This window comes from Macaca nemestrina, chromosome 12, assembly GCF_043159975.1.
Source record: "Macaca nemestrina isolate mMacNem1 chromosome 12, mMacNem.hap1, whole genome shotgun sequence".
NCBI classification, from domain to species: Eukaryota; Metazoa; Chordata; class Mammalia; order Primates; family Cercopithecidae; genus Macaca; species Macaca nemestrina.
In genome coordinates this window covers 37,146,938-37,171,257 of record NC_092136.1, presented here as the reverse complement: position 1 = coordinate 37,171,257, position 24,320 = coordinate 37,146,938, and the positions used below count along the sequence as shown (strand labels likewise).

General features: G+C 36.0%; 1 protein-coding gene across 6 annotated transcripts in view; it reads left to right on the top strand.

The window, feature by feature from the left end:
• Positions 1–24,320, top strand: part of LOC105471466 (methyltransferase 15, mitochondrial 12S rRNA N4-cytidine) — a 258,987-nt gene that overhangs the window by 209,901 nt on the left and 24,766 nt on the right. The window lies entirely within an intron of this gene.

Here is a 24,320-nt window from a genome sequence, read left to right as displayed (position 1 = left end):
TTATTTTCACTTAGTACTTTGCAGATATCATTTCATTATCTTTTGACGTCTATTATGGCTAATGAAAAGTCTGCTTGTGTCTATTTTATAGTTATTATTTCTGTTTCTCTGGTTACCTTTAAGATTTTCCTGTCATTCATATTTAATTGTGATGTGCTTGGTTGTGACTTTGTTTTTATTTGTCCTTCACGGAACAGAATGAGCTTCTTTAATATTTCTATATTCCTGAAAATGTCGGACTTTATTTCTAGCCATATTTTTTTCTCTCGTTCTCTCTACTCTTTTGCCACACTTAGTTTCTTGTATTTCCCATGTCTTTCTATCTCTGTGTTATAATCTAGGTAAGATACTTTACTGGTTCACTCTTAAGATGTATCTAATCTACTGTTTGACCCATTTGTTAATTTGTTTAATTGATACAGTTCCACTCATAGAATGGACTCCTCCCCAGGGTTGTAATTGTTTATGTAGTGCTTCAAAGAAGAGATAGTTCTTGAAATTAGCTATAACTGATCATAAAGTTCTTATTCTCCTTTAAAATAATTCAGCTTTCTTATATGAGCCAGATGCACCCTATAATTTATGTCTTTTTTGGCAATCTTTTGTTGACAGAGCTTTTTAAATGACAGTTGTTATGGTTTATCACCAAAGCATGATAACATTTAGTTTCCTCAAATCTCCAGGGGCAAAAAACCACTCTCTTTCCCCACTGTTTACCAGATATGAGGCTGCATTGAAACTTCTTCATCACTGAAGTGTCTCCCTTAGCAGGTTCATCAGATAGAAAGAAAGATTAGATAGATGGATGGATGGATGGACAGACAGACAGACAGACAGACAGATAGATAGATAGATAGATAGATAGATAGATAGATAGATAGATAGATAGATAGAATGTCTCCCTTAGCCAGGTTCATCGATAGAAAGATTAGATAGATAGATAGATAGATAGATAGATAGATAGATAGATAGATAGAATGTCTCCCTTAGCAGGTTCACCAGAAAGAAAGATTAGATAGATAGACAGACAGACATGAATGGCAAGATGGATAGCCATTCTATATCAATCAGCCAGTAGATAGATTAATCATAGGTAGATCGATAGATAATAGATAAATGACTCTGGTTCAGACTTACATTTCCAAGCTGTACTCCTTCATTTGTAGTGGCCTGCTCTGTATGTCTGCCGAAATTCCATGTCAATACTTCAATCTCAAAATATATAATGTTGAAATTTTCATTATCTTCTCCACCAAAATAATCTCTTCCTGGCTTTGGTGTCCTTATAGTAATATCTGGCTTCCATTTGGTTGCTGCCACCTGCCTGGCTGATCACACAAATCTCTCTTTTGACTCATTACAAGTCTCACTTTTGATTCACCCCACCATTGTTGACTGACAAACCTCCTCTTTAAAAACTGTTCTTGGTTCCCAGCTAACTTGTTTTTTCTCTTGTTCTATACCTGCCCAACTGCGACTAACTCTAGTCCTGACCAACTTCTACTTCATCTCTTATTATTTAGTGCCTAATCCTATTACCTTTCATCTTTGCTTTACTAACATGGGTACCTTTCACTTTGCATTTTAAATTATTCCCATTGAGTAGTATTCTTTTCCATTGCTTTGGGGATCTTGAAGCACAACCCACAACCTGTGGTCCAGATTTTTTATCACCATCCTCTAGCCAAGTCCGGTTTCCCTAAGTCTGATTCCTCTTTTGCCAATAATTAACTATTACTCAAGACAAATAACTTTTTCTCTCTGGTTCTCATTTAATTTTCTTTCTTGTAAGGGGTAAGTGTATTATTAGACCATTCGATCTCCTGTGTTTTATGATGTTACAACAGCATTTTCCTAGTCTCTGGGATGGAAACCAGAGATATCCCTGAGTAATTTTTTTTCTGTGCCCCCCCCCACACAATTTTTCATTTGATCACTTAAGTTCTGTCCTGATGGTGACTCTTAATTCAGTCTTCTCTTGTCCATATCCACCATTACCATTGTTTATCTGTTATTTAGACTATTACAATAGACTTCTTAGAGGCCTACTCATATCCACTTTTTCCTCTCAGATCCATCTGCATTACACATATTTCAGAGTTTCTACCAAACCCATATCTTCTTCCCATTGAATTTCATAGACCACCTCCCATCAACTCCTGCTACCTGGTAAAGAAACCTAGGCACCTATGTTTATACCAGTTTACTCCAGAAGCAACTAATTGGAGAGTCATGTAAATTAGACACTTCTCTCAATATGTGAGCCAGGAAACTTAGAAACTGTAAGTTGATGATACTGGAAATACAGATTTGGGGACAGAATTGCCTCATTGTCAGTCCAAAGCAAGGTGAAAGTCAGAGTTAGGAAAACTGGGACAAGAGCAGAATGAAGGAAATTAGTTTGAGGAAAGAATAAATGTCTAGAAAATGGAGGAAATGTTCAGATACACACACACACACACACACACACACACACACACACACACACACACACGCATGCACCCATGAATATATAACCAAACGCAGGCATGGAAAGAGTGCTTGTCTGATTGCTTCTCAGTTCCCTAAAGGCCTAGCAATATTTCCTGCAGTTGGCTTTTTGTGATTCCTATACCTCCTTTTAACAATTTTTTAGAATCTTAACTTAATTTGAGTGGGCTTTATTCCTTTCCTTAATATCCAACCAATTCCCTAAGATATCACAGCTTTGCTAATCATATCATTTACTTGCTCAAAACTTCCAATGACTCCAGTTACAGATGCATTTGATCCCAGACTCCTGAGCTTGATGTTTGAAGGCTTGTTTTCTAGTCTGAGCTATTCTTGTTTCATATTTTCTGTTATTATTCTCCTGCATTCTGGCTTAACTGTTCTGTCCTTTTCCCCTAAACATGTCTTACATTGTATTTCATGTATCTTTGATTGTGATATATCTTCCACCTGGAAAAAAATATCTTCCTGTCTCCACCATTGAAAACATTTTCATCTTTAAGACCTTGCTTAAATGCTGCTGCTGCTACTGCTGCTGCTGCTGCTAGTGGTGGTGATGGTAGTGGGGTGTGTGTGTGTGTGTGTGTGTGTGTGTGTGTGTGTGTGTGTGAGAGAGAGAGAGAGAGAGAGAGAGAGAGATTCCATCCATTATTTCCCAAGTTGGGCATGGTCTTTGATTTAAACTAGCACAGCAGTTTGTTCATCTTTTATCTTTCTCTTGGCAATGTGGCATGGCAGGCTTTATACAATCAGAAAGAGCAGCAATTAAATCTTTGTTTTGCTACTTAATGGTTATGTGACTTTGGAAAGTTATTTAATCCTTTCTCTTTCTCAGTGAGAGAAACAGGCAATAAACATTCAAATCATCATTCAAATAAATGTATAATTATCAATTGTGGAAATGTCATGAACAAAAAGTACAGGGTAAATGAGAAATTCATACTCACTTTCAAGATTCAGTTCATATATTATTACTTTAGATCCTGCCCTAAACTTTTCCTTCTTGCTATCCTTCTGAAGTTGCTTACTTTTTCTTTATGTGTTCATATGCCTAACTAGCCTTTGCTTCATTACACTTTGTCTACCTTATAAACTGTGTGAGCTCTTCAAGGATAGAGCAATCATATGTAATTTACTTGAATACTTTACATCTCTTAGAACACGTGTTAAAGGAATCAATAGCCTGCCCTAGAAAAAGCAAGAATTGTTGAGTCACATAGATTTGAGCTGACTCTGTAATTTACTAGCTTTGTAAATTTATCTTCTCTGAATCGGTTTCTTTATGTGCAAAATATAGATAGTAATAGCTACCTCAAATGATTCTTGGATAACTAAATCCGATAACATATTTTATATGTCTACAGATATCTTTTTATTTTTAACCTTTGTCGAATGAACACATAAGAATGAGTGAGTTAGTGGGTAATTGAGTGAATTGGATAGTGCTATACAAATTTCATTAATGGATTCGTCAGTAAAGACTTCCTATACCACTAGCAGCTACATTGCTCTTTGAAGGGATGGTTAAGATGTCAGCAAGCAGAGGTATCAGTGGCAGTCAAGGGACTGAGAACCTAAATCTTAAGAAGCAGTGTAAGAAAACTAAGACAGAGGAAACCATTCCTTTTTTGTTGTTGAAGTTGTTATTCCCAGCTGCTACTTTATCCTCCCCACCCTTTTCTTCATCACATTAAAGAACTCAGGATGGGCTGCCAACTCATTTGAGGTAACCAGCAGCTCATTACCTAGGTAACACGTTAAACCTCACACAATAAGCTGTAAGCTTGGAATTTGGCAAGATAATGTGGTTTATTATTAATTATAATTTAAGTTATGATTGTTGAATGGAGATTTCTGTTGCCCAATTATTATTATTCATTAAATGTTTTAGAGACAGCATATATATAACAATGATATTGAAAGCTACTACATTTGTTTCCTAAAAAGAAGAAAAAATGTTGACAGTTATGCATAGTCTCCTGGAAAACATTAGTCTAGAGCCCTGTGGGCTTCACGTGTCTATCTCAGAAGTTAAAGCTGTGAATGATAATCTACCAGGTAGGACCTAAAAGTTGTTGACTTCATCGGTATACTCCTTTGATGAAAAATGGACTTTTTCTTCAAACTACCAAGCCAATATGCTGTATTGTTTTATTGCTTTGTTCTTTTCTCTTGTTGTCTTAGTCAATTTTGTGCTGCTATAGCAGTATACCTGACACTGGATAATTTATAATTGACAGAAATGTATTTGGCTCATGGTTCTGGAGGCTGGGAAGTCCAAAATCAAAGAGCAGCATCCAGTGAGTGCCTTCTAGCTATGTCAGCTCATGGCAGAAAGGCAGAAGGTCAAAAGAGCATGCATGCAGGAGAGGAAAGGGGACCAAACTCATCCTCTTATCAGGAGTTCACTTCCTCAAAAACTAACCCACTCCTGAGATAGTGGCATTCATGAGGACAGAATCTCATGACCTGATCATCTCTTAAAGGTTTCATCTCTCAATACTGTTGCATTGGGCATTAAGTTTCAACACATGAACTTTGGGGAACATATTCCAACAACAGGATTTGTCTTTGTTTTTTCTTTTTTTTAAAGCCCCTTCACTCTCGTATTATTAGTCAAAGTCCATGTCCCTGTTTTCTATTATATCACTGAGTAATAGTAAAATAAGTTAGTTTTGGAGTCATACAAAAACCTAGGTTCAGATTCCATCTCAACCATTTACTAGCTTTGTGAACTTGAACAAATGACATAACTATTCTAAGCCTCTCTAAAATAAGATAACGGTTTCTGATTTACAAGATTATTGTAATGCTTAGAGATTACCTTTTAAAACTACCTATGCTAGTTCTGGGCATGTGATAGGTACTTGACAAAAGAAAAACAATATAAAGAATTTACCTTGTCTAGTTGTTCATAAAATCTATATCACAAACACATGCAAAAATAATTAATACTCATGATCATTGAGATCATGAATTCATAATCATAAAGATCATGAATTCATAAATATGAATTCATTATTAATAATTAATGAGTAATGAATGTATGATTTAGTAATTAAAATTCAAAATTTTAAAGTACAGGAGTTTTATTTTTCTATTATAAAAGTATCTTTGTTTATATGTCATAGAAAATTGTTAGGGAATTAAAAAAAAAAACTTAAAAACCTGTAATACCATTCTACCACCAAAAGGTAAATATGCTTTTGCATTTTACTTTTATCTCTTTATTTATTCTCACATTTTTTGTGAATGATTGGATGTATATAATTTTAGATTTCTTTACATACTATTTTATTATATTACTTAAATTTTATGCTAATATACCAGATATCAGTAGAGATACCATAATTTATTCATTTACTTATCATTAGATAGTTGGCCCCCAAGTGGGAGCTATTATTAAAAGCCATATAATAAATAATTTGGGCATATTTAAGGCATTTTTTTGGGAAGTAGGATATTTTCTAAGCTAAATTCCCAAAGTGCAATTAATAGCACATATATGCCTTTAGCCCTTGAAACATGGTTTTCAAAATGTATACATGTCCTCTAGAAACCAAAAGCCTTTATTGGGCATTATTTCTAGAACAATTTAGTGGTATAGAGCAGGTAGGAAAATAAAAATTGGAGGAGGAAGTTCAGTATTGAATTTGGATGTGAGTGAAAAAATATATTTATAATTTATGATTTAATTAAAATCCATATGCTATTGGATGTCGGAGAATTTTATATGTAATCTTTAATTCAGTCAGATAGTCTATTTGTCTTTCAACAAGCCTGTTATGAGAAAAATGATGAAAACCTATGACCTCTACCTTCTGGAAGCTTATATGTCAGTAGGAGAGATAAATACTTTTTGAAGAACATTTGTAATACAATTGAGAAGTGTTCTATTGCAGGTAAGTATGCTACAGAAAGGCAGACAACTTTATCTTTGAGTGCAAGGATTGATTATGATTATGTGCTAACCTCAAGAAAAAAGCAGCACTGTTAATCACCTATGTGTTACCATCTTCCAACTCTGGGAAGTGCAAATGGCCCAACTGTGGGAGCAATAATGCATGCCCTGTAGAATATTCATAAAAGGTGCAAATAAAATATTTTGTAATGAGTCTCAAATATGCTAGAATCTCCTGGTTAGACTTCTGCATCTGGCAAATACACCTCAATCACTCCGTAAATATCCAGTAATTAAATATAATTGTGACCACCTAAATAGGTAATAGGAATCATGATTCAATTTGAGGTATCCCATCTATGCTGAACAAATTAAGACACAGGTAGTTGATATGGTTTGGCTCTGTGTCCCCACTCAGATCTCATCTTGTAGCTCCCATAATTCCCATGTATTATGGGAGGGAACTCAGTGGGAGATGATTGAACTATGGGGGCAGGTCTTTTCCATGCTGTTGTTGTGATAGTGAATGGGTCTCACAAGATCTGATGGTTTTAAAAAACAGGAGTTGCCCTGCAGCTCTCATTTTGCCTGCTGCAAGCCATGTAAAATGTGACTTGCTCCTCATTGTCTTCTACTATGGTTGTGAGGCTTCCGCAGCCACATGGAAGTGTAAGTCCAGTTAAACCTCTTTCTTCTGTAATTGACTCAGTCTCAGGTATGTCTTTATCAGCAGCATGAAAATGGACTAATACAATAAATTGGTACTGGGAATGGAGCATTGCTGAAAAGATACCCAAAAATGTGGAAGCAACTTTGGAACTGGGTAACAGGCAGAGGTTGGAACAGTTTGGAGAGCTCAGAAGAAGACAGGAATATGTGGGAAAGTTTGGAACTTCCTAGAGCCTTGTTGAATAGCTTTGCCCAAAATGCTGATTGCGATATGGACAATAAAGTCTAGGCCGATGTGGTCTCAGTTGGAAATGAGGAACTTGTTGGGAAATGGAGCAAAGGTGACTGTCATGCTTTAGCAAAGAGACTGGCAGCATTTTGCCCCTGTCCTAGAGATTTGTGGAACTTCAAGCTTGAGAGATGATTTAGGGTACCTGGGGGAAGAAATTTCTAAGCAGCAAAGCATTCAAGAGGTGACTTGGATGCTGTTAAAGGCATTCAGTTTTAGAAGCAGAACATTAAAGTTTGGAAAATTTGCAGCCTGACAATGTGATAGAAAATAAAATCCCATTTTCTGAGGAGAAATCCAAGCTGACTGCAGAAATTTGTATAAGTAATGAGAAGTCAATCCCCAAGACAATGGGGAAAATGTCTCCAGGGCATGTCAGAGGTCTTCACAGCAGCCCCTTCCATTGCTGGCCCAGAAGCCTAGGAGGAAAAGATGGATTCATGGGCCAGGCTCAAGGTCCCCTTGCTCTGTGCAGCCTGGGGACTTGGTATCCTGCATTCCAGCCACTCCAGCCATGGCTGAATGGGGCCAAGTTATAGCTCAGGCTGTTGCTTCAGAAGGTGGAAGCCCCAAGCTTTGGCAGCTTCTATGTGGTGTTGAGCCTGTGGGTGCACAGAAGTCAAGAATTTGGGTTTGGGGACCTCTGCCTAGATTTCAGAAGATGTATGGAAACACCTGAATGCCCAGGCAGATGTTTGCTGCAGGTCTGGGGCCCTCATGGAGAACCTCTGCTAGACCAGTGCAGCAGAGAAATGTGGGGCCCCCACACAGAGTTCCCACTGAGGCACCACCTAATTGAGCTGTGAGAAGAGGGCCACCATTCTCCAACCCCAGAATGGTAGATCCACCTGACAGCTTGCATCATGCACCTGGAAAAGGCACAGACGCTCAACACTAGCCTGTGAAAGCAGCCAGGAGTAGGGCTATACCCTGCAAAGCCACAGGAGTGGAGCTGCCAAAGACCATGGGAACCCACCTCTTGCATCAGCGTGACCTGGATGTGAGACATGGAGTCAAAGGAGATCATTTTGGAGCTTTAACATTTGACTGCCCTACTGGATTTCGGATTTTCATGGGGCCTGTAGCCCATTTGTTTTAGCCAATTTATTCCATTTGGAATTGCTGTATTCACCCATTGCCTATACTCCCATTGTATCTAGGAAGTAACTAACTTACTTTTGATTTTACAGTCTCATAAACAGAAGGGACTTACTTGCCTTGTCTCAGATGAGACATTGGACTGTGGACTTTTGAGTTACTGCTGAAATAGGTTAAGAATTTGGGGTACTGTTGGGAAAGCATGATTGATTTTGCATTGTGAAGATATGATATTTGGCAGGGGCCAGGGTGGAAAGATATGGTTTGGCTCTGTGTCCCCACCGAAATCTCATTTAATAACTCACATGATTCCCATGTGTTGTGGGAGGGACCTGGTGGGAGATGACTGAATTATGGGGGTGGGTCTTTCCCGTTTGTTCTCCTGATAGTGAATGGGTCTCATGAGATCTGATGGTTTTATAAAATGAGAGTTGCCCTGCACAAGCTCTCATTTTGCCTCCTGCAATCCATGTAAGACATGACTTACTCCTTCTTGCCTTCCACCATGATTGTGAAGCTTCCTCAGCCACGTGGAACTGTAAGTCCAATTAAGCCTTTTTCTTTTGTACATTGCCTGGACTTGGTTAATGTTCCTCATTACCTTTCTGTTCAAACTTATGACTTTATTTTTTTCCCTATTGTATGAGGATTTGTAAATCTCAACCACCCATAGTGAGATCATGTTGTCATCAGACTTAACCTGGTAGGAGTTGGGGATTAGATGAGACTCTGAAGAAGTTTACAAAGAACCTCACTGAGTAAAGCCAGTTTTATCCGGAACCATTTAAGTTCACAAATTTTAATTAACAGTTTGAAATTTGTAATATTACTTGAATTTCAGATGGGTGAGAATTTAACACTATATTAAAGGAGCCTAGGCAAAAGGACATGAATTGCGTCACCAAGACTTATTAAATGTGATGGAAATTCAACAGCTGAATGCCGGCAAACAGGTGCAAGAGCTGAATTAATATTTAAACCGTACCACTCAGGGGGAATTGCAATGCATCACGTTGACAGCCACAGCACGTTGCTAATTTCATTCACAAGCTTAAAAATCTCAATACATTTAAACACGTGAATGTATTAAATTTTAAAAAGTGTAAGTAGCATAAGGGTATCCCAGAACTAAAAATTACAAGTTCTTTCTGGGACTTCAAATCATTTATCTAGCCAGAAGCATGGTGCTTTTTATGAATGAAATATATCTTACTACTTTCACATACTAATTGTGTTCTATTATTATATGTAGTGCAGACTGTTACTAAGCAAGATTTTCTCTTACTTTATGTGAAATTCTTTGAGTCATAAGAAAGCCAAGGAATCAGTGATAGAGTTTCCAACTTCTGATATCATACATGAAACAGGGTTTTCAATCAGGGCTTCCAGTAATGCTAAGTGGTAGAATATTTCTGGAGGTAAAGAAACACAAAACTAAATAAATACAGAAGGTTTTTGGGTGATATCATTAGAAGTGGTAAGTTGTAAGCTAAAAACTCAGCTAACTCCCAATTTGCGTTTACCAGAAATTTACCTACTGTGGGTCATTTAAGAATTTGATGGAAGCAGCAGAGCATCTCCACATAAAATTGCATGTACATGCAAAATCTTACGAAGATTTCAGGGAGTTCATGAATTTCCACATTCAGAATATTGTTTATGATACATCTTGATCTTTGTCTGGGACTGGAAGGGTATCCCTTATTGAGAGGACTTTTTTCTTTGCCACCTACTGTGCACCAGGCCTTAAAACTGGGATTGGGGAAGTAAAGGAAAATAAGAAAAGATCTCTGGACCTTTTACAGCCTAGTGGATGTTGATAGACAAGTAGTACAGGGTGGTACATAATTTGATTATATATATATAATATATATTATATATATAATATATTATATATAAAATTTATATAATATATAATTATATGTAATATATAATATATATTATATATATAAAAAATTGCAAATTGGAGAAGACAGCACATCAGTGAGTATTAAGTGATGTAAAGTACAAGAAGAGAAACATTCTAGGCTGAAGGAACAGTATGTGCAGAAGCACAGAAATGAGAACAAGAAGCACTGTTCTTTCATTGCTAAAATACTGTATAAGAAATGTATAACAACAAATGTATTTTGAAAGTCTTCTCTATCAACATTTCTTAAGAAGCTTTAAATAAAACAAAAATATAAGAAGCTGGGCCTAATTTTTTAAGGTTTTAGCCATCTCAACCTTTTATTACACTTGTATACAAGCTTGTTCTCCTCATCTTGCTTAACTGGGGAATATTAAGCACTCAATTTTCAAATATAAAAACAACTGTAAAAGGCTCCCTTCCTGGTAAGTGAGTCAAGAAAAAGGCTCCCTTCCTAGTAAGTGAGTCAAGAAAAGCCCATATGTACTGCATTGGATGAGTCTAGATTCTTAGTCAAATACATGTAATCACTACCTGCCCAAAAATCTTGACAATGGCAGCAGTAGCAGCTGATTCTTTTTTAAACCCACTATCAAGAAAGCAGATGAAAAAGAGACAAATGTACAGTCAATAACCTGAGCTAACAATAAGTTGTTTTCAATAGAGCAAAAAGGACAAAAGCCAAAGGTATTCATTACCATTCCCAGAATGAGAGACCAGGGCACTTGCCGCCTTCACCAGATGCGCTGTCTTTAGGTCTGACAATGCACATCTCCCCAAGGGGAATGTAGGGAGAAAGCAAAACTCTTGCAATTCGATGCATAGTGATTTGGCTTCCATTAAAACATCTCTCAGTAAAAGCCTATTCAGGTTTAAAGATTCCACACTCATTTTCTCTTAGAAAATGAGATCATTGTATAAAACAGCAGACATGGAATTAGAGCTTCTGGAAATCACTCTAAGCCGTGTGATCTCATCTTAACTTCCTTAAATTCTGATTAGGAAAAAGATGAGATGGCTTGGTGAACATATCATCTTAAAATTGTTGCTTTGTTTTGAGCATCTATAAACAGAAAGAAGCTCAACAACATTCTTAGGACACTGAAAAAATACATATATATATATATGTGTGTATGTATAAAATAAATAAGAGTTTTTTTGGTGAGAAAACTCATACTGATCTAGACTTCCTAGAATGTATCTGAGATGAACTAGTCGAATAAGACTACTTACAATCCCTGCAAACTTGAGAAGAGACATTTAACCCCTCAGTTTGGTACCTTTGAATGAAAATTAGAACATCTATTTCATACCTCTCAGAATTTTTGTAAGAATTAAATACGTGGAACATGATTAAAACAAAGTTTACCTCCAGTATTTTCCCAAGTGTGTTATCCAGAAAATAAATACTATGGAATGGTTATTAAAATTAAAACAGTTTCTTATCAAAAAGTTGGGAAATTCTGGGTAAACAAAGTTATACAGTTATCTTAAGAACTCTACCATGTTAATGGGCATTGTGAATCCTGGAAAAAGGAGTGTAACATGTTGCATTTCCCAAACTTACTTGACAACAGATACACTGGTATTTGGTTGGGGATTGAAGTTTGGAAAATGCTGTGCGATACAGGGTCAATGTTCTTCTCTCCTTCTTCTTCACTCTCATAAGAGCATGTAAAATTCTTTATAGCACTTATCACAATATTTACATATCATTCTTTTCATTAGGTTTGAATTTCATGAGAGCAAGGACTATGTTTTAATCCCCAGTGTTTAGTACTTTGCGGGTAATACACTTTTTTAGTCTATACAATTTCTGGGTAACCTCAGATGCAATTCAGTTACTAAATAAATAGGTTTTTGTTTTTTTGTTTTTTTTTGTTTGTTTGTTTGTTTTTACCTGTGAAAACAAAGGGAGTGGTTTAAAATCACTCCAATATATTTTAGCCTTGTAGAACATGCTTAAAAAGTAAGGCTAGGCATGGTGGCTCACTCCTATAATCACAGCACTTTGGGCAGCCAAGGTAGGAGGAATAGCACTTGAGCTCAGGAGCTCAAGACTAGCCTAGGCAACGTAGAAAGACCCTATCTCTACACAAAAATTTAAAAATTAGCTGGGTGTGGTGGTGCTCACCTATAGTCCCAGCTATTCAGGGGGCTAAAATGGAGGATCACTTGATCCCAGGGTTCAAGGCTGCAGTGTGAGCTATGTCATGCCATTGCACTTCAGCTTGGGTGATAGTGAGACCCTGTTTCTTAGTATAAAAAAAAATACCTGTGCAGAAAGGTGCTCTATGAAAACTAGGCACAGGAGTAAAAAAAGAATAGAGAAAAAACAAAAATGCATTCTTAAAATGCCCAAATACAAGTTGTATAACTCAGGTGGCAAGAGAAATCTAGAAGTTTAATTATGGAAAATAAACTTCTGACTAGATGGTTTAAATACAGCCTGGAAGGTTTAGGCTGATGAAATTTGGTCTGTTAAAATCCTTAGCATCAGTTACTAAATAGGATAAAAGTAACATTTTTGTTTGTTTGTTTGTTTGTTTGTTTGTTTGTTTGAGACGGAGTCGCGCTCTCACCCAGGCTGGAGTGCAGTGGCCTGGAGTGCAGAGGCGCAATCCCTGCTCACTGCAAGCTCCACCTCCTGGGTTCACGCCGTTCTCCTGCCTCAGCCTCCCGAGTAGCTGGGACCACAGGCGCCCACCACCACGCCCTGCTAATTTTTTGTATTTTTAGTAGAGACAGGTTTCACCGGGTTAGCCAGGATGGTCTAGATCTCCTGACCTAGTGATCTGCCCGCCTCGGCCTCCCAAAGTGCTGGGATTACAGGTGTGAGCCACCACGCCCAGCCTACATTTTTTTTTTAAAGACAATTTTTTTCATACTTAAGTCATTCTAAGTCTTTATATTTTTAGAACCTAAGTACTACTTTGTAAATTCGAGAATGTTCCATTATTGTATACATAGGAAAATTTTATACTTCATTTCGGATGCTGAAATCTTTTAGTCCAATGCCTAACTTGAATAAGCATTACTCAGATGCTTCAGGGGTTTTCAATAACCCTTTATCTTACCCAGTCTCTTTAGTCCAGGCTGAAACTGGAATAAGCTTGGCAGAACCTTTAAGTTAACATATCAAATCCCCTTCCTACCTACTCCATTTTACAACTGAGAAGAGTAAGTAACTGTATTATGCCACTCATAAAATGACTACTTTATGCCAAGTATGCACTAAATGCTTCTGAACATTTTTTAACCTGATTTTCACAATAATCCTGTGAGAAGTGTTATGATTTCATCCTAGAATGGAGAAACTCAGAAGTAAAGTGTTTTACCCCACATTAAATAGCCATAGAAAAAGTGAGTGATCTGAAAAATTGAACTTAGAGCCCTTTCTTTGAAGGTCAGCGACATTTCCATTACACAATGTTTTATTAGCAGAAGTATTGTCATTTTTTATGCTTTTTCATAGGAGTGAATACAATGTATATGCATAAACATAGTGCTTGCACATAACATGACCAAGACTTAAGTGAAGACAACTATTAAACTTCAATAATAGACACATAAAATATTAATGGAAATACTATGTTCCCTGGATGCATTGCTTCAACATTATAATTAAATTTTACACAAATAAATTTACCCACTTACTATAATTCCAATCAAAATTTTTATTTTTATATACTTTGATTCTGAATTTAATTTGGAGCAATAAATATATTGGAATACCCAAGATAATTTTGAAAAGAATGTTGAAAGATGATTGTGGGCTGGTGGCGTAGAAGATGATAGGGAGAAGGTTGTCCCACCTGATAGCAAAACTTACTGGAAAAAATATTTAGTAATAATTAAAATAACCTGGTATTTGCAGAAAAACAGAAGAAATGAATCAATGGAATGCAATTGAAAATCCAGAAGCAGATCCATCTATGTATAGAAATGTAGTATATGATCAAGAGGGTACTTCACATCAGTACAAAAGGAATGTACTGCTTAATAAATAGGATAGTTGACTACGTCATTTTAAAAAAAAAAAAGTTAGATTTGAACCTCATATACTAAAAAACACATTTTGTGTGGATTAAATATTCAAATGTAAGAAATAAAACCAGAAATACATAAAAAAATAGAGTTGATTATATCTGTAATCTTAGAGTGGGGAAAGCCTTCCTAAATTTAATAAAGCCTAAAACTACTATAAAAAAAAGTCTGTATAAAAATGTTTAATTTTTGAATGGCAGAAACTCTACAAAATTAAAAGACATTCACAGTTCAGGAAAAAATATTTTCAACTATATAAATAGTTCACAAAGGGTTAATATCCTTATTTTATAAACAGCTCTTCCAAATCAATAAAGCAGAGGCCAACATCACATCAAGAAAATGGACAAAGGATTTGTTCAAGCAATTTCTAGCTGGAATCAACTGGCTATTAGATTTGGAAAGATGTCCAACCTTACTAATTACCAAAGAAATGAAAATTAAAACAGTAGTAAGCTAAGACTTACCTACTATCAGACTATCTAATAGACCTACTATCAGAATTAAAGAATGATAGCTTCTAGTACTGGTAAGGGTGTGAGCAGAAGGACTCTCTCATATACTATTGAAGGAAGTAAATTGGTATAATCTATTTAGAGAGTATATTTGGAAATATTGATCCAAATTTAAGTGGACATAACTACCCTTTGACCTAACAGCTCCAAGAGACATGTAAGATTCACGTACAGTTGCAAATATTTTTCCCAGACTGTGACTCTCATTTTACTTTGTAGAGTTTTTCTGCTATGTAGAATTTTAAAATGTACAGTTCACCTGTTTATTGCATCATTTTTTGTGTGTGATGGAAAAAATAAAAACCATCCTAAATGTTCCTACTGTGGTGACAACGTGAGCTCCACCAGAGACCACTTCTATCTTATTTACTATTGTGTTTCCAGTTGGCTGGTACTTGACACTACAAACATTTGTTAAATGAACAAACAAAATGAATTATAATGCATTTATACAACTGAAATTATTTGTAAAGATAAGTAAACTAAGTTGTAGATTATTTTACAGATGATTCTCGTCTTATAAATATATGCTTATATTTTTTATATATGCACATATACTCATATATATTTTTTTCATACATGTGTATGAAGAAAAAAGGAAGTTGCCTCTTGAGGTAGAATGTAAAGAGTAGTGACATTAACTGTTGACTTCATATACAAATGATAATATTTCCTTTGGCTTTCTTTTTTTTTTTTCCTTTTTTCTTTTTTTTTTAACAATGACTATGTTTATAACTTGGAAGTACAAAGGTAGTCATTCTTTCAGTCCACCAACTGTTCTTGGTGCAAAGGTTTTATAGCAGTGAATACAGTCTCTATTTTCCCTGAGTCTGTATTCTAGTAGAGGAAGATAGATGGCAAAGAAATAAATATTTGTTTCTGATAAGGTATTACAAAGAAAATTAAACCAAGGTAAGGGGACTAGTGACATGGTGCTGTTTTTCATAAGCATAGTTAGAGACTGCCTTTTGAATTATGTAGTATTTGAAAAGATACTTGAATAAAGTAGGGAGTAAGCTACCCAGGGCTATGAAGGTAGATCTTCTAAGTACAGGTCAAAGGACTTAGGCGGGACCATGCCAAGGTTCAGTGAAGAGCAAGGTCAGGGGATGTTGGAGGTGTTGACATGATTAATTTTTGTATTTTAAAGGATCAGTCTGGTGGTGGATGTGTGGAAAAGATGATGATGGCTTGGACTAGGGTCATAGTGGTAGAGCTGGTAAGAAGTGGTGGAGTTCTGGATATATCCCAGATAGAGAGGCATCAGAATTTGCTGATGTGAGACAAAGAAAACAGAAAGGATATCAAACTGTCAAGAGTCTTAAAATACACCACTGTCAACAAACCTGATCTGCAATGTGAGAATGGAGTGCCTCTAATAAGGCAGAACTCTTTAACAATTTTCTTTCACAGCTAGGATCAATCCTTTATGTCATGAATTTTCCTAGCATTACTGTGAGAGAAGTAAGTGCCAAATAATGTCTCAAAATTGTATTGAAATTAGAACTTGTTCCCATGCTGGGTTTAGTGTATGCTTTCTTTTGAAAGTGTATTTAACATGAAAACATCTTCCCATTAAATGTTCCTTAGCCTTTAATTTCCTTTTGTAGTCAGTTTTACTAACAAATTTTTCTATTTTAAAGTATAATGAGGAAAACAGTTCTGCTCTTTGGAAGAATTGAGAAAATTTGTGGTTTAGGATTTTATAGTTGTTAAGTGAAAAAAGTTTATATAAAATCTCAACAATATTGTACATTAATCTTTGGGGAAAAACTTGAACTTAAATCACTGAAGATATTGAGGACTTTTTAAAATTTAAATTTCGAAATTTTAACATTATATTATCATGTCTCATTTTATTCTGCAAAAGAAATATGCAAAACTAAAGTTCACCTTGCACATTTCCCCTATGTCAGGTAATAAAGGCTTCCACGCTTGGATTTTCTGAGGTTAAAATTATTTGCAGGTGCTCCGTTGCGTGTACAAATAATTGATTAATTAAGGATGTTCTCAATCATTATCAGGTATAATTAAGTGCATGCAATCAGTTATATTGAGATGGTGAAATTGCTGGCAAATTTGAGAGTTCACTTGCTCCAACAAAAATCATACTTTGGTTCCCATGATCACATGGACTGGACCTATATCATGACATTTAAAAAGTATTTTCATAATGCTTTTTGTGACTAAAATTATGATCCTGCTCATTTAGTCACTTACTGATATGACTGAATATTATGCTCTTTATAGACCCACCCTGTCAGGTTCACGACTACACCAAATGTCATGTTGAGATCTGAAGGGAGTGGGTGGATAAGCAGAAAGACTACTCGGGGCCGTAGGCAGGTGAAAGATGATTTTATTTAGCAGCAGCTCTCATCGATAGCTTTCTTATACTTGCACTCTACACTGTTCACCTTTATTTCAGCTGTTTGCTCCAGCTCTGTGGCTCCTGCTGCCCCCATGCCTGCAGCTGCATGGCTGACTCTCCCTTGGCTTCAGGGTCAGCAGCTTAACTCTTTCTCTCTCTGGGCACAAGTGAGCCGAGCTTTGTCCTGGCTCCCCTCTGTCCGTCTGCAAGGATGGATAGCTCTGACTCTCTCTATCTTTCTCTGGGTGCCTACACCTGCACAGTATCAGCAGGGCAATTATACCTTTTACAGACAATATTGGCATAGAACCAAGTGATGGCCTTCCCATGTTACGGCTACATGGCTGTGATAACAAGTGGAGTTATACGCGTTTTCCCTGAACTCACTGAGTAATGCAGGATGTAAACATCCTACCTTGGCCTATCCTTGACCAAAGCACAGCCATGTTCCTTAAACTCCACCCTCTAGGCTGAGGAAGACAGAGGTCTTGGATACACAGGTTATATATATAAGCTTTGAGTACGTAGGTGTGAAAGACACACACAGGCTTTATACATAAGTTTTGGGCACATAGGTTTAATATACAGGCTTGGCACACAGGGCGTACACACCCAATGATGTGAATGAAACTGCACTAATGATCCTGGATTTTTACCATTTTTTAAGTTTATTATCTATTCATTATCTTCTCAACAAACATTTATTGAGTGTTTTCTAAAGTAGTTTTTAATCTTGGCTGCATGTCAAAATTCTCTGTGAAGCTTTTTAAAAGTAGTGATTCCTGAGTAATAAACCCCTGAAACTGATTCAGTAGATCTGGAGTGGAGCCAGGCATTTTTGTCAAAAGCACCACAGGTGACTGTGATGTACAGTCAGAATTAAGAATCACAAGCTTCTCTGTCAAGTACTAGGGTTATAAGAGTAAACATGAAATAGTTCTTATTCACAAGGAGATCGGAGTCAAATGAGTGAGATAAACAAGTAAATGAGTAATTACAGAAGAGTATAGTAAGTGCTCTACTAGGGGTAAGCACACCTATTCTCATATACATTGGTACTAGGTTAACTAAGTCCATTCATGGACTGTAACACACAAAAAGGAGGTTTTCTCTCATCGTCAAACCTAATAACACAAATTGTGATTTTCCACCTTACCTACTCTATTCCTTAATCAGATGAATTAGCCATACTAGACTCTGTGGTGAAACTCAGCAGACGAAAAAGCAGAACAACAAGTTTCTATTTCTGATAGCAGTATATGAGAGATGAGAAGGAAGTGAAGAATTGCAAAACAGTGAGCTCCTCGAAGGCAGGGACCATTTTTCTGTCTTACTAATATTTTTCTCCCTGTGGCCTCATTCAGAGTCCAGCATAAGAGTAGGCATTGAATCTGTTAGTTTTTTTTTAATCTTGTTTTCTTGATTAAATCAGGAGCCAGCTGTTCTTACCTAGCTTCTGCATTCCTAAGATAACGCTGTTCCTTGCTCTCTGAACAGTGACTTTCACAAGAAAACCATTTTTGCTTCTTCAGAGGCACAGGACTTTTATTGTCTTTAAGCTTAATAATTCATAGAACCTTGCTAATCCTTTATGGTTGGATTGTTTTTTCTTATCCATGTGTCCCATTGCCAGTTGATGTTTTGTTCTTACTATTGTAATTTCCATTATCACATGCCATTTTATTTTTATGTATTTTGAAACAGGGTCTCACTTTGTTGCCCAGGCTGGAATGCAGTGGTGCAATCATGGCTCACTGCAGTCTCAACCTCGCCAGACTCAGATGATCCTCCCGCCTCAGCCTCTGGAGTAGCTGGGACTACAGGCATGCACTACCATGCCTGGCTAAATTGTAGGTGTTTTTATTGTTTATTTTGTTTTTTTGGTTTTTTTGTTTTTGTTTTTGTTTTTGAGAGACAGGGTTTCACCATGTTGCCCAAGATTGGTCTTGAACTCCTGGTCTCAAGCCATCTGCCTGCGTTAGCCTCCCAAAGTGCTCCCAAATCCCTCCCTCCTAAAGGGATTACAAGCATGAGCCATCGTGCCCGGCATCATATGCTGTTTATATTCTTTTGTTTCTTTTTAATTTCATTTTACACGATCTGCTTTGACAACCTTTCTTCCTAAAAATTAGAGACATGAGGTACCAGTATAAAGGAAAGATGGCCCTGGAAATTTAACCTATCTAAAATAAGGGAAGATATGTGCCTTTGATCTCCCCAGAGAAGTACCGAAAAAGCTCCACAAAACACATTGCTCATTGCAGACCTCTTGTCATCTCTTGGTCCCTAAAGATGAGATTTAGCGAGGTTGACAAGACCACATCTAGAAATATCTTCCAGGAAATCCATCAGACATAATCCAGGTCAGAATTCCCCAAATAAGAGTAAGAAGGCCCCAGAAGGAAAGCTTCATAAATTAAGGTTCCCCTATTATCCTGAAGACCATCTATTCCCAAATATAGCTGAGAGTTGCTATGTCCATTCTGCATGACTTTATGACATTGGCAAGGCCAAATTAGATCTTATAAAGAAAAGCTTGTCTGATTGCAGTGGTTTTGTCAGCTGCAGATTCATATATACTAGGGGATATACTTAATGTGAACATGATTTATATAAACTTGAAATTGTGTAATATAAAATACTAATAAAATCTCACTTTGGGTGAATGCTTTGAAAATAGATTTCATCAAATGAAAGGAATTAGGAATGTCATAGTTTCACAGCTAGCTAACTAAATGAATTATAAATTATGTCCATCCTTCTGCCACAAGAAGGTGCTATTTTAGCTAGTAAGCCAAAATGTCTAACAAACTTTAATGTCAAATTAACCAATGCTGTTGTTTATATTAGAACTACGTGGTGATTTCAGACATTTTTTGTTGTTTTTTTGGTTTTGTTATGAAACATTCCATTTTCATTAATTTTAAAAAACATATTTACTGACAATAGTATGCAAACATTTATTGAGCTTTCTGCCTTTCTGTTATTTTATGAATTAAGAAATTCTGCATTAAAATGTCAAGAAAGTTAAGCAGTTATGTTGAACCATGCTTTTAATTTCTGCAAAATGTTAGAGATAATGCTAAGAAATTAAAAAAGTATATATATAGCAAAAATATCCTACAGTACTTATTGATTTATGTGCTCCATGAATGTTTACTTCCTATTTTACATGAAAATATATGTACATTAAAATGTATTTTATATTACATTTCTTCTTTGAGAAAAGTAGTTTAGAATTATGTAAAATTTGAATCATGCAAGGTCTTCAAGAATGCAGCTGGTACCAAGACGGAGATATAGACCAATGGAACAGAACAGAGTCCCCAGAAATAATACCACACATCTACAACGATCTGATCTTTGACAAACCTGACAAAAACAAGAAATGGGGAAAGGATTCCCTATTTAATAAATGGTGCTGGGAAAACTGGCTAGCCATATGTAGAAAGCTGAAACTGGATCCCTTCCTTACACCTTATACAAAAATTAATTCAAGATGGATTAGAGACTAAAATGTTAGACCTAAAACCATAAAAGCCCGAGAGGAAAACCTAGGCAATACCATTCAGGACATAGGCATGAGCAAGGACTTCATGTCTAAAACACCAAAAGCAATGGCAACAAAAACACAATTAACAAATGGGATCTAATTAAACTGAAGAGGTTCTGCGCAGCAAAAGAAACTACTATCAGAGTGAATAGGCAACCTACAGAATGGGAGAAAAGTTTTGCAATCTGCTTATCTGACAGAGGGCTAATATCCAGAACCTACAAAGAACTCAAACAAATTTACAACAAAAAGACAACCCCATCAAAAAGTGGGTGAAGGATATGAACAGACACTTCTCAAAAGAAGACATTTATGCAGCCAACAGACACATGAAAAAATGCTCATCATCACTGGCCATCAGAGAAATGCAAATCAAAACCACAATGAGATAGCATCTCACACCAGTTAGAATGGCGATCATTAAAAAGTCGGAAACAACAGGTGCTGGAGAGGATGTGGAGGAATAGGAACACTTTTACACTGTTGGTGGGACTGTAAACTAGTTCAGCCATTGTGGAAGACAGTGTGGCAATTCCTCAAGGATCTAGAACTAGAAATACTATTTGACCCAGCCATCCCATTACTGGGTATATACCTGAAGGATTATAAATCATGCTGCTATAAAGACACATGCACAGGTATGTTTATTGTGACACTAATCCCAATAGCAAAGACTTGGAACCAACGCAAATGTCCATCAATGACAGACTGGATTAAGAAAATGTGGCACGTATACACCACGGAATACTATACAGCCATAAAAAAGGATGAGTTCTTGTCTTTTGTAGGGACATGGATGCTGCTGGCAACCGTCATTCTCAGCAAACTATCGCAAGAACAGAAAACCAAACACCGCATGTTCTCACTCGTAGGTGGGAATTGAACAATGAGAACACTTGGACACAGAAAGGGGAACATCACACACCAGGGTCTGTCGTGGGGTGCGGAGATGGCAGAGGGATAGTATTAGGAGATATACCTAATGTAAATGATGAGTTAATGGGTGCAGTACACCAACGTGGCACATATATACATATGTAACAAACCTGCACATTGTGCACATGTACCCTAGAACTTAAAGTATAATAAAAATAACAGTAAATAAATAAAAAAAGGAATGCAAACTTTCTGACACTTCCTCTGAGTCCAGGCTTCAAAATGTAAATAGTTGCATGTTTGTTCAGATTCTTAGAATACTCTGAAACACATTTCCCAGTGACCCATACTCTATCAGGAAAATGGAGGAATTGAATAGCAAGTGGTAAGAAGCTGACCTTCCTCTTCAGTTTTGATGTTGACTTCGTGTTCCTGAGAGACCTCGTTGTTGGAAGATAAATCCCCTAGTGTCTAACATTCTCTACACTTTTGGCAAAGTAATTCTTGTAGAGGAAAGAGAGAACCATCACACCAATTTGGTTTACTTTAAACCACCAGGTTCTCAGTTCTCTGATACATGCAAGATTTCTCTCCTTCTCTGATTTAGTTCCCATAGAAGATTAATCTGCTATGTCTGAACTTTACTACTAGGTGTTCAGATTACTGAAATGTGAACTAAGGTGCCCGCCTTGTATAATTAACTTTTCTTTAAGAAACATGCTAAGGAGATTAAAATGCCAAGATTGAAGTTATCTTCTGAGATGTTCATTAAGAACAAATTTGTACTAGAAACATTGCTTCTCTACGGGATAATACTCTTCAGGAATATGGTTCAAAATCAAGGAAAAATTTGTGTATAAATCTATTGAACATTATACTTTAATATCTTGTTTGTGTGCCAGTGGTTATAAGCTTAAGGAAAATTATATTTATGGGTTTATTTAGAAATTAGTAATTTTTGCTTATCTCAATTATTGAAGTAGATGGAACATATCTATTTTGATATGCATGTTTTAAAATATGATATAAATAATATACATGTATTCTGCAGTTTACTTCTTTTATATATTCTAGATATATGTCCCTTATTAGACTTATGATTTGCAAATATTTTCCCATTCTCTGACTTGTCTTTCATTTCTTGATGGTGTCATTTGAATGAGAAAAGTTTTTAATTTTGATGAAGTCCAATTTATCTATATTTTTCTTTTGTTGTTCACAATTTTGGTGTCATATGTAAGAATCTTTTGCAACATTCAAAGTCGTGAAGATTTAGCCTTATGTTTTATTCTAAGATTTTTATACTTTGTACTTTTACAGTTAGGTCTTTGATCCATTTTGAGTTTGTTTTTGTATGTGATGTAAGAGTCTAATTACATTCTTTTACATGTGGCTATCCAATTTTCTCAGCATTGTTTGTTCAAAAGACTTTTCCCAATTGAATGGTCTTGGCACTCTTGTCAAACATTAGTTGACTGTATAGGTATGGGTTTATTTCTTGACTCTCAATTACGTTCTGTTTTTCTCTATATCTACTGCTTTGCCAGTACCACACTGTCTTATCATTGCTTTGTAGTAAGCTTTCAAATTCATAAATGTAAGTCCTGCTACTTTATTCTTTTTTTTCCAAGATTATTTGGGCTGTTCTGGATGCCTTGTAATTTCATATGAATTTTAAAATCAGCTTGTTAATTTGTACAAAGAAGTCAGCTGGAATTCTGATAGGGATTACGTTGAATCTTAGATCAGTTTGGGTAGTATTGCCATCTTCCAATCTTTGAACATACAGTAGTTAAGTGTTCCGATCTTTGAACATTCAGTAGTTTTCCATTTATATAAGTCTTTAATTTATTTCAAAAATGTTTTACACATATGGCCTTATCACTTCATTCTCATCTGTGTATCCAAATGATCACCTGCCCTCATTTTATTTCAGCTTAATGTATTTCCTTTCAATTTTTTGAATGCAGACCTGTTCACAGTGGATTGTCTCACTTTTTATTTCTTTTAAAATGTCTTCGAACCTTTATTTTTGAATAAATATCTTAGTAGACTTAGCCTTCATGGTAAACAGTTTTCTTCTCAACACTGTTTATGTTATTCCACTATCCTCTGGCCTCCAGTGTGCTCATAAAAATTTAGCTGTTAATAATATTTTTTTTCCTCTTTATGTAATGAATTTTCTTTTCTGTTGGCATGATTTTTTTTTTGTTTTTATCTTTGGCTATAGTAGTTTTATGATGTGCCTATGTGCAGCCTTTTTTTGTTTATTATATTTGTGGTTCATTGAGCCATCTTTGAGTTAATGTTTTTCACCAAATTTGAGAAGGATTTTGTTATCATTTCTTTAAATATGTGTCCACCATTTCTCTTTCTGTGCTCCTTATTAAATTGCAATTATCCTTATGAGTTATGAAAGGTTTTTTTTTTGCCACATAGTTTTAAACCTTGGAAGAATGCTTGGGAATAATATGGGAAAGTATGAATGAAATGCCACCACAATTTTCTAAGAAAACTTAGTTCACTAAATATGCACACAACTACACAATTCATTAGATTTACAGTGAAAAATATTAATATTACTGGTCTTCTTTTCCTGTCT